This window comes from Mobula birostris, chromosome 5 (genome assembly GCF_030028105.1).
Source record: "Mobula birostris isolate sMobBir1 chromosome 5, sMobBir1.hap1, whole genome shotgun sequence".
NCBI classification, from domain to species: domain Eukaryota; kingdom Metazoa; phylum Chordata; class Chondrichthyes; order Myliobatiformes; family Myliobatidae; genus Mobula; species Mobula birostris.
In genome coordinates this window covers 40,394,869-40,409,983 of record NC_092374.1, presented here as the reverse complement: position 1 = coordinate 40,409,983, position 15,115 = coordinate 40,394,869, and positions in this window count along the sequence as shown.

Below are 15,115 nucleotides of genomic sequence, written 5' to 3'. Positions count from 1 at the left end.
ACACTCTCTACTGTCCATTTATCAACATTTTAGGCAAATCTACACAAACTTCCAAGAAAATAGAGGTGCTTTGTGATCACCAGTTACTGCTTTTATAACCTTCCCCCACACTTAGCTTTTAAAGGAAATTTGACATCCTGTAAAATAATGCCATAATGGACAGCAATTCTGTTTTACATGCAGGAAATCCTGTACCATGGGGAACTCAGAAACCCTAATCAAAGTAACATTGGTGAGGTCCAAAGAGAATGGTTGTTTTCCTTGCCAAAAAGGTACTTTTAAATCATTTGAGCTTATTTGGCAAACCAACAGCATTAAAGATCGGTTTTCTTTCTATGTTATGATAATTTTATTTTTTGAAATCATGCTAACATTTAACCACCCTTCTGGATTAGATTCCTGAATTGTAGTACTAGTTTCATGCAAATTACATGGCACTTCCAAATGATTTTCAGGAGAACCCTCAGATTGTCATGTACAATGTGAACCTGGATTGTTTTATCTGGAGTGTCAGAGGCTGCGGGGTAACTTGATTATGATTATACAAAATTATGACAGGAATTCAGTCTCCCTCCACCCCGTCCCACCAAAAAGGGTTGGAAATGTCAAATACCAGAGGGCATTGCTTTGAGGTGAGAAGAAGATGTTACAAGTATATTTGTGAGGCATGATTTTGTTTAAACATGGAGAATAGTATGTCCCTGGACCACATTGCCAGGAGCCGTGGTAAAACAAATACAATGGCAATATTTAGGAAATACTTAAGACACATGACCAGGCAAGGAATAGGGAGATGTAGATAGTCTTCAGGCAGATGTGTAGTTTAAATTGGCACCACAATCAGCAGAGACATGATGGGCTGAATGGCCTGTTTCTGTGCTCTATGTCTAGAAAGGGGATCAACTCCTGCTTAGTGATGACTACAAAATGTCATGCCAGGAGTAGTGCCAGGCATACCTAAAAATGTGAGGTTGCAACATGTAACTGGCCTGCATTAAACAATCTCGTGTCAATGTTTCATATTAGAGCTCTGGGGTTCAGTTAGGAAGGGATTCAGATAATCAAACAATATTTCATTGCCCGTGAACAGGGGGAAGCAGATTCAAGAATATTTTCATCAGTGAAGCAAGTACAAAGACAAGGTGAAGCTTTCATAATCAATTTAAGCCAAATGTGTCAAATAAATAATCCAACAAAGTCCTGTCCCGAGATTCCCTACATTCCACATGCCAGCCTTCAGCCAATCAATTCACTCCACATGATGTCAATAAAAGGTTGAGAGAAGATGAAATGTCAAAGAGTTAGATCAGACAATGTCTTGCCTGCAATACTGAAGATATATGCTGCAAAAATAGTTGTGCCTCCAGCTGAGCTATTCCAGTACAGTAACAATGCTAGCATTTACTTGACAATATGAAAAATTGCTCTGTGTCTTTAGAAAAAGCTGGATAAATCTACTCCAGCTATTGGCCACTCAATTAGCCCATTCTCGCTTAAAACATAATTAGTGGTAGTTAGAGAAGTCAATGTTCATGCCATCAGGCTGGAGGCTACCCAGATGGAATATAAGGTGTTGTTCCTCCAACCTGAGTGTGGCTTCACCTTTACAGTAGAGGGGGCCATGGATAGACATGTCAGAATGGGAATGGGATGTGGAATTAAAATGTGTGGCCACTGGGAGATCCTGCTTTCTCTGGCGGACAGAGCGTAGGTGTTCAGCAAAATGATCTCCCAATCTGCGTCGGGTCTCGCCAATATATAGAAGGCCACATCGGGAGCACCGGACACAATATATCACCCCAGCCAACTCACAGGTGAAGTGTCGCCTCACCTGGAAGGACTGTCTGGGGCCCTGAATGGTGGTAAGGGAGGAAGTGTAAGGGCATGTGTAGCACTTGTTCTGCTTACAAGGATAAGTGCCAGGAGGGAGATCAGTGGGGAGGGATGGGGGGGGCGAATGGACAAGGGAGTCGCGTAGGGAACGATCCCTGCGGAAAGCAGAGAGAGGGGGGAGGGAAAGATGTGCTTAGTGGTGGGATCCCGTTGGAGGTGGCGGAAGTTACGGAGAATAATATGTTGGTCCCGGAGGCTGGTGGGGTGGTAGGTGAGGACCAGGGCAACCCTATTCTTAGTGGGTTGGCGGGAGGATGGGGTGAGAGCAGATTGCGTGAAATGGGGGAGATGCTTTTGAGAGCAGAGTTGATGGTGAAGGAAGGGAAGCCCCTTTCTTTAAAAAAGGACATCTCCCTTGTCCTGGAATGAAAAGCCTCATCCTGAGAGCAGATGCTGCGGAGACGGACGAATTGCGAGAAGGGGATGGCATTTTTGCAAGAGACAGGGTGAGAAGAGGAATAGTCCAGATAGCTGTGAAAGTCTGTAGGCTTACAGTAGACATCAGTAGATAAGCTGTCTCCAGAGATAGAGACAGAAAGATCAAGAAAGGGGAGGGAGGTGTCGGAAATGGACCAGGTAAACTTGAGGGCAGGGTGAAAGTTGGAAGCAAAGTTAGTGAAGTCAACGAGCTCAGCATGTGTGCAGGAAGCAGCACCAATGCAGTTGTCGATGTAGCGAAGGAAAAGTGGGGGACAGATACCAGAATAGGTTTGGAACATAGATTGTTCCACAAAGCCAACAAAAAGGCAGGCATAGCTAGGACCCATACAGGTGCCCGTCCCTCCCCCTCCTGTCTTCTATCATTTTGGATCTCCCCCTCCCCCTCCCACTTTTAAATCTTCCTTCAGTTAGTCCTGACGAAGGGTCTCGGCCCAAAACGTCAACTGTACCTCTTCCTAGAGATGCTGCCTGGCCTGCTGCGTTCACCAGCAATTTTGATGTGTGTTGCTTGAATTTCCAGCATCTGCAGAATTCCTCATGTTTGCATTTCAGGTTTCTCTCTGATTGGAAAGGTAACCCCCTCAGATGCCTTCTAAATCTCTTACAGTAAGGGGTAAGTCTATATCCTCTTGTTTTATCTACGCCTGATATGAGGAGAAGTTTCCTGTTTTTTTTATCTGTACCTCTCATTGCGTACCTCAGTCATATCCCCTTGTAACCTCCTCCCATCATAAGAAACAAACCAAACCTCTCTTCATAATCAAAATGCTTCACCCAAGGCAACATCGTATAAATCTTGACTACATGCCCCTCACCAGTGCTGTCACAGCTTTCCAAAAGCATGGACACCAGAACTGCAGACAATGCTCCAAATGAAGCCTAACCATGTTTTATAACAGCAGACCTTAACCACCCTGCTCTATTTTTCCCTAATGAGGGCCAACAACTTGTATTGCCTTCTTAACCCCATTATCCACCTGTACTTCCACCATCAAGGATCTATTATTTGCATATCAAATTCTCATTGTTCCTTAATATTCCTGTTCTAGCCTCATTACTACTCCCAAAATGCATCATCTCACATTTATCTGGATTAAACTTTGTCATTTCTCTAACACATCAATATTATGGATAGGCAGAAGATAAAGACAAATGTATCAGTATCCCAGTGAAGAAAAGGGAACTACAGAGGCATGAGAGAGGAGCTGGCCAAAGTTGATTGGAAAGACACACCAGAAGAGATAACGACAGAACAGCAATGGCTGGTGTTTCTGGGGTAAATTCAGAATACGTCGGTTAAATGCATTCCAAAGGTGAAGAAGAATTCTAAAGGGAGGATGAGACAACCATGGTTGATAAGGGTAGTCAAAGACAGCATAAAAGCAAATAAGAGGGCATATAATAAAGCAAAAATTAGTAGGAAGTTTGAGGATTGGGATCCTTTTAAAAATCAACTGAAAGCAACTAAAAAGCCATAAAGGGAGAAAAGATGAAATATGAAAGTAAGCTAGGCAATAATATAAAAGAGGGTATCAAAAGTGGATATCGGACCACTGGAATATAATGCTGGAGAGGTAGTAATGGGGAATAAAGAAATGGCAGTCAAAAGTATTTTGTGTCAGTCTTCACTGTTGAAGACACTAGTAGCATGCCAGAATTTAGAGAGTGTCAGGGGGCAGAAGTTAATGCAGTTGCTATCACTAAGGAGAAGGTGCTTGGTAAGCTGAAAGGTCTTAAGGTAGATAAGTCATCTGGACCAATGGACTACACCCCAGGATTCTGAATGAGGTATCTGAAGAGATTATGGAGGCATTAGTAATGATCTTTCAAGAATCACTAGATTCTGGAATAGTTCCAGAGGACTGGAAAGTTGCAAATATTACTCCACCTCCTGATCAGATGAAGGGTTCCGGCCCGAAACGTTGACTGATTGTTTCCACGGATGCTGCCCGGCCTGCTGAGTTCCTCCAGTGTGTTGTGAGTGTTGCTTTGACCCCAGCATCTGCAGAATATTTTGTGTTTACAAAGTACTAGCGTAGATAGAATGATTGACTGGCAGGAGGGAAAGAGAGGGAATAAAGGAGGCCTTTTCTGGTTGGATGCTGGTGACTGGTGGTGCTCTGCAGGGGTCACTGTTGGGACTGCTTTTTATGTTATATATCAATGATCTGATGATGGAATTGATAGGTTTCTGGCCAAGTTTGTGGATAGTTTGAAGATGGTTGAAAGGGCAGATAGTGTTGAATAAACAGAGAGGCTACAGAAGGACTGAGACAGATTAGGAGAATGGGCAAAGAAGTCGTAGATGGAATATTGTGTAGGGAAGTGTATGATCATTGACTTTGGTAGAAGAAATAAAGGCATAAACTATTTTCTAAACATGGAGAAAATTCAAAAATTAGAGGTGCGAAGGGACTTGGGAGTACTCGTGCAGGATACCTTAAAGGTTAATTTGCAAGTCAAGTCAATGGAAAGAAAGGCAAATGCAATGTTAGCATTTATTTCAAGAAGACTACAAGAGAAAGGATGTGATGCTGAGGCTTTATAAGGCATTGGTTAGACCACACTTGGAGTATTGTGAGCAGTTTTGGGCTCCTTATCTAAGACATGCTTTCATTAGAGAGAGTCCTGAGGAGGTTCACAAGAATGATTCTGGTAATGAAATGGTGAACATCTGTGGAATGCTTTTTGGCTCTGGGCCTATATTCATTGGAATTTAGAAAAAACTGAGGGAGGTTCTCATTAAAACATATGAAATCTATAGCCTAGATAGAGTTGGTGTGGGGAGAATGTTTCTTATCATGGGTGGGTCTAGGACCAGGGACACAGCCTCAAAAGAGAGAGATGTCCATTTAGAGCTGAGATGAGGAGGAATTTTTTAAGCCAAAGAATGGTGAATCTGTGGAATTCATTGCTACAAACAGCTGCAGAGGCCAGATCATTGAGTTTATTTAAAGCAGGGGTTGATAGGGTCTTGATTACTCCGGGTGTCAAAGGTTATGGGAGAAGGCAGGAGAATGATGCAATGCTGGAGAAGACTTGATGGGCTGAATGGCCTCATTCTGCTCATATGTCTAATGGTCATACCTTGTAGCCCAAGACTGTCCTTCACACCACCAACTTACAGATCACATCTCCTACCATCCCCATTCAAATCATTGTACAGTATATTACCATCAGCCTGTTTCCTATCCCCAAGCCAATTTTGGATCCCATGTGTTCTAAGCTTATTGACCAATCTCCCATGTAGTACCTTGTCAAATACATTTATGAATTGTATGTAACCCACATCTATTGTGCTGACTTTATCAATGCACTGTCACTTTTTCTTCCTACTTTATCTGTCTCCTCTTTTACTACCTTCATCATCATTACAATGGCATCCTCCACTTCAGAACATAGAACAGTACAGCACAAGAACACGCCTTTCATCCAAGCTAAGTAAATTAGTAATCAAATGGCCAACTAAACTAATCCCTTCCACCTAAACAGTGTCCAAATCCTTCTATTTTCCTCACATTAATGTGTCTATCAAAACATCTCTTAAAATTCCCTAATGCATCTGCCTCTACTACCACCCCTGGCAGTGCATTCCAAGCACCCAACACTGTGTGTGTATGTGTGTGTGTGTGTAATTAAAAACAACTTGCGTCGTACATCTCCATTGAACTTGCCCCCTCTTACCTTAAATGCATGCCCTCTGATATTAGGCGTTCCAACTCTGGGACAAAGATACTGTCTGTCAACACTATATCTCTGATAATCTTACAAACCTCTATCAAATTTCTTCTCAGCCTCTGCCTCTCCAGAGAAAACAACACAAGTTTGTCCAACCTCTCATTATAGTATGTGCCCTGTAATCCAGGCAGTATTCTGGTAAACCTCTTCTGTACTCCCTGTTTTTGAAAGCCTTGACATCTTTCCTATAATCGGACGACCAGAACTGTATGCAGATATGGTCTGACTACAGATTTATAAAGCTGCAGCATGACTTCCTGACTTTTGAACTCAGTGCCTTGATTAATAAGGTTAAGCATGTAATATGCCTTCTTAAAACCACCCTATAAATCTATGTGGCCACTTTCAGAAAACTATAAAGTTAGATCCCAGCTGAACAAAATGGGATCCATTTTGAACAAACAAATGTAACTCACCTATATTAAATGGCATTACCATAACGAAATCTCCCACTATCAATATCCTAGGTTAACATTGTGCAGAAGCTGAAGTGGAATTGCCATTTGCCCATTTACGTATAACAGCAGATTAGCGGTTACGAAACTTGCCATGAGTAACTTGCTTCCTGACTTCACAAATCATGTCCACCATATCTAAGGCTTTGTGTGATGGAATACTCTCCACTTACCTGGATGTACGTGGCTTCAGAAACACTCAGGAAGTGGACACCATGCAGGACATAATAGCTCACTTGATAGACATCCCATCCACAACCACCCATTTCCTTCACCATCAATGCACAGTAGCAACAGTACGTAGCATCTACAGGATGCGCTCCAGGAACTCACCAAGATTCTTCAGGCAGAATCTTCCAAGCCCATGATCGCTACCAAATGGAAGGAAAAGGACAAAAAAAAAGCATCACCTTCCAAGCCACTTACCATCCGACTTGGAAATGTATCATCATTTCTTCACTGTTATTGGGGTCAAAATCCTTCATCAGTATGAGTATATCCACACTCAAGGACTGCAGTGGTTCAAGTAGCCAGCTCACCACCACATCTCAGGAGCAATTAGCATGGACAATTAATTGCTGACTCAGCTTGCAAAGGCCTCTTCACTTGAATGAAACATTTTAAAAAAAATAAGCATTGTATTAAGATGATCTTATTTATAGCTTCTCCCCAGGACAACCCTGGACTTGTTGATTGTTCTTTCTCTCCACCCTTTCCCTACCCTTCCTGCAACTTAATATTAACTTGTTTTCTCTCCTTCCCAGTCCTTATCTAGTGTCCCTGACCAGAAAGATAACTTTTCCACTTTTTACGTATGCTGTCTGAGTGTTTCCAACATTCTATTTTCATTTTTATCTTCTGGTTAACACTCATTTCTAGCTCAAATTTGCCTCAGATCAAACAAAGCAATTGCAAAAATAATGATATTACAGAAGAAAATTATCTTAGCGTAAATTGTGTTTCCATGATCTGTAGCACAAGTTTACAAAAATGTCATGCTGGAAGCTGGCACCTTCCATGAAAACAACCGGTGTAGCAAGTTTCTGCTAATTGGGTCTGTGTGCATATTTGCCAAGAAATCTTTTTGGATGCAAGGATACAGATGGGTGACTTTGGAAAAAGCTACTAAATTTAAATGAAAATAAATGACTGAAAATTAACATATCAATCAATTAGACAAATATATCATTGATATGGATATTTTAAATAAAAAAATTAATTTAACAAACATAGTTATTTCAGTTGGTTAGCAGTGTTTTGTGGAAATTCCATCAGTATAATGTACCAGGTTATCATTCAAAAGTTCTGATGAAGGGTCTTGGCCCAAAAAGTTGGCTCTTGATTCCTCTCCAAAGATGCTGCCAGACCTGCTGATTTCTTCCAGAAGCTTATGAGTGTTACTTTGGATTTCCAGCATTGCAAATCTCTTCTGTTTATCTTTCAAAATTTAAGGATTTTTTTAAAATGAAAATTATCTTTCCCAGTTGGGTAGAGGAGAGCAAATTGAATCATGATGTTGGAAAACTAAGTTTGGGTTCAAATTGAAAATTATAACTCACAATTTCTAGCTTATTAATACTTTAAAATATACCATTTCCAAAAATTATTGATATTTAATTGAATAAATTATTTCTTGCAATGACATAGATAAACAATTTGAGGAGATCCTGAAGAGAGATTTTGGGGAGCTAGGTAGAAAACTGAAAAACAGGACCTCCAGGGTAATAACCTCTGGATTGCTGCCTGCGCCACATGCCGATGAGGGTAAGAATAGGATGATTTGGCAGGTGTATGTGTGGCTGAGGAACTGGTGCAGAGGGCAGGGGTTTCCGATTTATGAATCATTGTGATCTCTTCTGAGAAAGGTATGATCTGTGCAAAAGGGATGGGTGACACCTGACCCTGAGGGGCGTCCAATATCCTTCCGGGCTGGTTTGCTAGAGTTGTTTGTGAGAGTTTAAACTTATTTTGCAAGAGGATGGGAACCATAGTGAAAGTACTGAGGTCGAGGTAGTTGGTTTACAAACAAAGGCAATGTGTAATGAAACTCTTAGCAAGGTGAGATTGATGATAGGGCAAAATTGTAGTTAACACGATGAGTTGCAATGTAAAAGGTGGACAAAATTGAAAAGGGTGAATACAGAACTGAAGGTGTTATATTTAAGTATGTACAGTATATGAAATAAGGTAGATGAATTAGTAGCTTATTTAAATTAGCATGTATGGTGTTGCTGAATCATGCCTGAAGAAGATTATAGCTGGGAGCTTAATGTCCAATGATACATGTACTGAAAGGACAGGCAGGAAGGCAAGGGGGTGGCATGGCTCTGTTTGTTTAAAATGAAATCAAATCATTAGAAAGAGGTGACATGGTGTTGAAAGGTGTTGAATTGTTGTGGATAGAGCTAAGGAACTGCAAGAGTAAAAAGACTCCAATGAAAGTTATATACAGACCCTCAAACAGTAGTAAGGATATTGTTTCCAAGTTACAACAAGAGATAGAAAATAAATGTCAAAAGAGCAATGTTACAACAATCAAGGGGGATTTTAATATGTGGGTAGATTGGGAAAATTGGGTTGGTGCTGGATCCCAGGAGGGGGATTTTCTAGAAGGCCTATGAGATGGCTTTTTGGAGCAGCTCATGGTTGAGCCCATTATGGGACCAGTTATTCTGGACTGAGTGTTGTGCAATGAAGCAGAATTGATTAGAGAGCTTAAGGTAAAAGAACCCTTTGGGGAAAGTAATTATAATATGATAAAATTCACCTAGAAATTTGAGAAGGAGAAGCTAAAGTCAGATGTATCAGTATTACAGTGGAGTAAAGGGAATTACAGAAGCACGAGAGAAGAGTTGGCCAAAATTGATTGGAAAAGAATATAGGCAGGGATGATGGCAGAGCTGCAATAGCTGGAATTTCCAGAAGCTATTCGGAAGGCACAGGATATATACATCCCAAAGAGAAAGAAGTATTCTAAAGGCAAGATGACACAACCGTTGCTAACAAAAGAAGTTAAAGTCAACATAAAAGCCAACGGGAGGGCATATGATAGAGAAAAAAATTAGTTGGAAATCAGAGGATTGGGGAGCTTTTAAAAGAAATATGCCGGCCGGTTTAGCGAGCAGTGTGGCGGACACCCCTGCTGAAATCTGGAGGAAAACACACAGAGGATGCAGAGGGGGATCACAAAGTCGAAGAAAGAGGACCGGGTTGAGACAACAGAGACTTATGGAGAAGAGGAGTTTGGTGGGTAATAAAATAGATGAGTTCACGGTGCTAGCCAGGCGTCAGAGAATATTTCGGGAGTGCAGTGTTATGTGTTTCACTGGAACGGGGCTGAACAAGGGCATACCCGATCAAAACTTTTCCATGGACGGCTTCCAGATCATTTGGGCTGACCGGAAGTGCACTGAGAGCGGTAAGCGTAAAGGAGTTGGGTGCTTACTGTTCTGGTTAACAACAGATGGTGCAATCCGGGTCATATTACGATTGAGGAACGTGTCTGTAGACCGGATATTGAACTTTTTACTGTCGGACTTCAGCCATATTCCACTGAGATACAACACTGGGCGGCACGGGAGGTTGTTCCTGCCTGTGGCCATCGAACTTGCAGCTGCTCCCATGGAGGGTCAGACACCCTGAGCCAATAGACTGGTCCTGGACTTATTTTCCATCTGGCATAGTTTGCATTTTGTTGTTTGATTGTTTGTGGTTTTTGTATTGCTATATTTATGCTCTATTCTTGGTTGGTGCGGCTGTAACGAAACCCAATTTCCCTCGGGATCAATAAAGTAAATCTATCTGTCTATCTATCTATCTAAAAACCAACAGAAGGCAACTAAAGAAGTAATTAAGGAAAAGATGGAATACAAAAGTAAGCCAGCCAATAATATTAAAAAGGATACCAAAAGTTTCTTCAGGTACATAAAGTGTAAAAGAGAGGCAAGAATAGATATCAGACCACTGGAAAACAATACTGGAGAGGTACTAATGGGGGACAAGAAAATGGTGGATGAACTGAATTTTTCATAAGTCTTCACTGTGGAAGACACTAGCAATATGGTGGGGGTTCCAGAGTGTCAGGTCAGAAGTGTGTGGAGTTTCCATTATATGGAGAAATTTTTTGGAAATGGAAAGGTCTGAAGGTAGATATGTCACCTGCACCAGATGGTGTACCCTGCAGGGTTCTGAAAGAGGTGGCTGAAGAGATTGTGGAGGCATTAGTAATGATCTTGCAAGAATCACTTGATTCTGGAATGGCACCAGAAGACTGGAAAACTGCAAATGTCACTTCACTCTTCAAGAAGGAAGAGAGGCTGAAGAAAGGAAATTACAGGCCAGTTAAGTCTGATGTCAGTTGTTGTGAAGATGTTGGAGTCAATTGTTAAGGATGTAGCTTTGGGCACTTTGAGGCACATGATAAAAAAGGCCATCGTCAGCATAGTTTTCTCAAGGGAAATTCTTGCCTGACAAATTTGTTGGAATTCTTTGAAGAAATAGCAAGCAGGAAAGACAAAAGAGAATCAATTGATGTTGTGTACTTGGATTTTCAGAAGGCCTTTGACAAGCTGCCACATATGAGATTGTTTAACAAGCTATGAGCCCATGGTATATGGGAAAGATACTAGCATGGATAAAGCTTTGGCTGATTGGCAGGAGGCAAAGAGTGGGAATAAAGGGAGCCTTTTCTGGCTAGCTGCCTGTGACTAGTGAAGTTCCACAGGATCTGTGCTAGGACTTTTTTAAAAAATACATTGTATGTCAATGATTTGGATGATAGCTTTGTTGCAAAGTTTGCAGACGATACAAAGATAGGTGGAAGGGCAGGTAGGTTTGAGGAAATAAAGAGGCTACAGACGGACTTAGACAGATTAGGAAAATTGACAAAGAAGTGGCAGATGGAATACAGTGCTGGGAAGTGTATGGTCATGCACTTCAACAGAAGGAATAAAAAGGTAGACTATTTTCTAAATGGAGAAAAATTTCAGAAATCTGGGGCACAAAGGACCTTGGGAGTCCTTGTGCAGGATTCCCTAAAGGTTAATTTTCAGGTTGAGTTTGCGGTGAGGAAGGCAAATACAATGTTAGCATTCATTATAAGAGGACAAGAATATAAAAGCAAGGATGTAATGTTGAGGCTTTATAAAACACAGGTGAGGCCTCACTTGGAGTATTGTGAGCAGTTTTGGGCCCCTTATATTAAGAAAGATGTGCTGAGTTTCAAGGGAGGTTTACAAAAATTATTCCAAGATTGAACGGCTTGTTATATGAAGAACATTTGATGTCTCTGGGCCTGTATTCAATAGAATTCAGAAGAATGAAAGGTGACCTAATTGAAACCTATCAAATGGTGAAAGGCCTTGATAGAGTGGATGTGAAAAGGATGTTTCCTGTGGTGGGAGAGTCTGGGCCAGAGGAGACAGCCTCAGAATAAAGGGCCGTCCTTTCAGAATGAAGATGAGGAGGAATTACATTAGCCAGAGAGTAGCAAATCTGTGGAATTCTTTGCCACAGGTAGCTGTGGAGGCCAAGTCTTTATGTATATTTAAGGCAGAGGTTGATAGATTCTTGATTGGTCTGGGCATGAAGGGATACAGGAAGAAGGCAGGAGATTGGGGCTGAGAGGAAAAATGGATCAGCCATGATCAAATGGTGGAGCAGACTCGATGGGCCAAACGGCTTAATCCTTAATCTTATGGTCTTAAGTTCAATAATATTTCCCAGCAAAACCTTTTAAAAATTTTGAGCTTATAATTATAGATGCAGTGTATATGGATTTCAGCAAGGCATTTGACAAGGTACCCCATGCAAGGCTTATTGAGAAAGTAGGGATGCATGGGATCCAAGGGGACATTGCTTTGTGTATCCATAACTGCCTTGCCCACAGATGGCAAAGAGTGGTTGTAGACGGATCATATTCTGCATGGAGGTTGGTGACCAGTGGTGTGCCTCAGGATCTGTTCTAGGACCCTTCTCTGCGTGATTTTTATAAATGACCTGCATGAGGAAATGGAGGGATGGGTTAGTAAATTTGCTGATGACACAAAGGTTTGGGGGTGTTGTGGATAGTGTGGAGGGCTGTCAGAGGTTACAGTGGAACATTGATAGGATGCAAAACTGGGCTGAGAAGTGGCAGATGGAGTTTAACCCAGATAATTGTGAGGTGGTTCATTTTGGTAGGTCAAATATGATGGCAGAATATAGTATTAATGGTAAGACTCCCAGCAGTATGGAGGATCAGAGGGACCTTGGGGTCGGAGTCCATAGGACACTCAAAATTGCTGTGCAGGTTGACTTTGTGGTTAAGAAAGCAAATGGTGCGTTGGCCTTCATCCATCATGGAATTGAGTTTAGGAGCTGAGAGGTAATGTTGCAGTTATATAAGACCCTGGTCAGACCCCAGTTGGAGTACTGTGCTCATTTCTGGTTGCCTCACTACAGGAAGGATGTGGAAACCATGGAAAGGGTGCAGAGGAGATTTACAAGGAGGTTGCCTGGATTGGGGAGCATGCCTTATGAGAATAGGTTTAATGAACTCAGTCTTTTTTCCTTGGGGTGACGGAGGATGAGAAGTGACCTGATAAAGGTGTATAAGATGATGAGAGGCATTGATCATGTGGATAGTCAAAGGCTTTTTCCCAGAGCTGAAATAGTTAGCATGGGAGTGCAGTTTTAAGGTGCTAGGAAGTAGGTACAGAGGAGATGTCAGGGGTAAGTATTTTACCCAGAGCGTAGTGAGTGTGTGGAATGGGCTGCCTGCAACGGTGGTTCAGGCGGTTACTATAGGGTCTTTTAAGAGACTCCTGGACAGGTACATGGAGCTTAGAAAAATAGAGGGCTATGGGTAACCCTAGGTAATTTCTAAAGTAAGTACATGTTCGGCACAGCTTTGTGGGCTGAAGGGCCTGTATTGTACTGTAGGTTTTCTATGTTTCTATAAGTGATGCTTTGCTGTAAGTTAATGTGTTGATTAGCTTCCAAGGGATGTAACAGAAATATTTGAGGATTGTGTCAATTTAAATAAGGGATGGTTTCTTATTGAAATCATTACCTTCTCATGGTGTAAAATAATTTTGATTTTGAGTTTAAGATTTGCAAACCTCCCAATTTAAATTTTCAGGAAAAGTTTAACTTTGGTTAGCATGTCAGAGTACTTAGTTAATAAATTTAATTTTAATTTGGAATCTAAGATAGTTATTCAAACAAATAAGATCAAATTTTCACTGGAATAACATTAGTTTATGTAGAATGTCATAATATCATATTTGATCAAATATTCTAACAGTAACCACATTTAAATTAATTGTCTAGCATGCATTTTTAAACTAATTAGAAACAAACATGTTATAAGGTGTTATTAACAACAAATAAAAAATTAAAATAATTGGGCTCAATAAATAGCATGGTTTGGCATACCCTGTGTAGATGAAAATATAATTCTTCAGGTTAATGTTTTATCAGAATGGGGGAAAATTAGATTAAACATAATGTTTATTGACATGGGAAAACAAAAGAGAGGCCTTATAGTGGGGAGGGACACCAGAAGAGATGGAAGTGCAAAAGTATGAAAAAGTGGCTGAAAGGGAAGAGGGTGATGAAGGCTGGTGAATAACAAAAGTTGGGGGAGGTGGAATAATCTACTCTATAAGCATTTCTTTCCTCTCGTAAACAGTAGACACATTGGATTGGATAGAAAAGCAGCTGTAGCTCACCGATTTTATTTAAAAAAATTTATTACTGCATCATCTTTCATTTTCCTTGAACATCTGTTAACACTATGTCTGTATTGCTGAAGGTGCTATTTAGGGAAATGGAGTAGCAATTTTCATGTCTTAATGTTTTGCCTCAGATATAAATGGTGATCATGATAGCAGGAGAGTTCCTCTGCTGAAACTTGGTTTAACATCACGTTTTGAAGCTAATGCCTGTAATGATGCAATAGTCAATACTACAGTAGTGCATTGGGCGAGGTTATATAGAGAATTGGATGTAAAGAAGTACATAAAACCATAAGGCAAATAGATAGTCTAACACACATGAAATGCTGGAGGAACTCAACAGGTCAGAGTCGATAAGGTAGATGGTTGAAGTCTTTTTTTTCTTAGGCTAGAGGAGTCTAAAACTAGAAGGCTTGCATTTAAAGTGAGAAGGGAAAACTTTAAACAGGACCAGAAGAGAAACTTATTCCACACTAACAGTGGTGGGGACATGGTTTGAGCTACCAGAGGAAGCTGTGGGGGTGTGGGGGTTACAGTTACTGTGTTTACATGTACAAACATTTGTAATTTGGTCAGGTACATGGGTAGGGACAGGCCAAGGAAGATATAGGCCAAATGCAAGAAGAGTAGGACATCTTGGTCAGCAAGGCCTAGCTGGCCCAAAAGCATAAAGAAAAGCTGATACCAATTGACAAAAATAAATGTGAAAGATGTTAGAAAGGAAGTATTCATTTACAAGTATTTTCACGTTATTTATTGATAGCACTAAAAAGTAAGATTAGTACTGTCACGTACCCCGTGACGGGGGTTAAGAAACCAGCAGAAATAGAAACCACTTTGGAGTCTTGTATTGCTATAAACTACTAATAT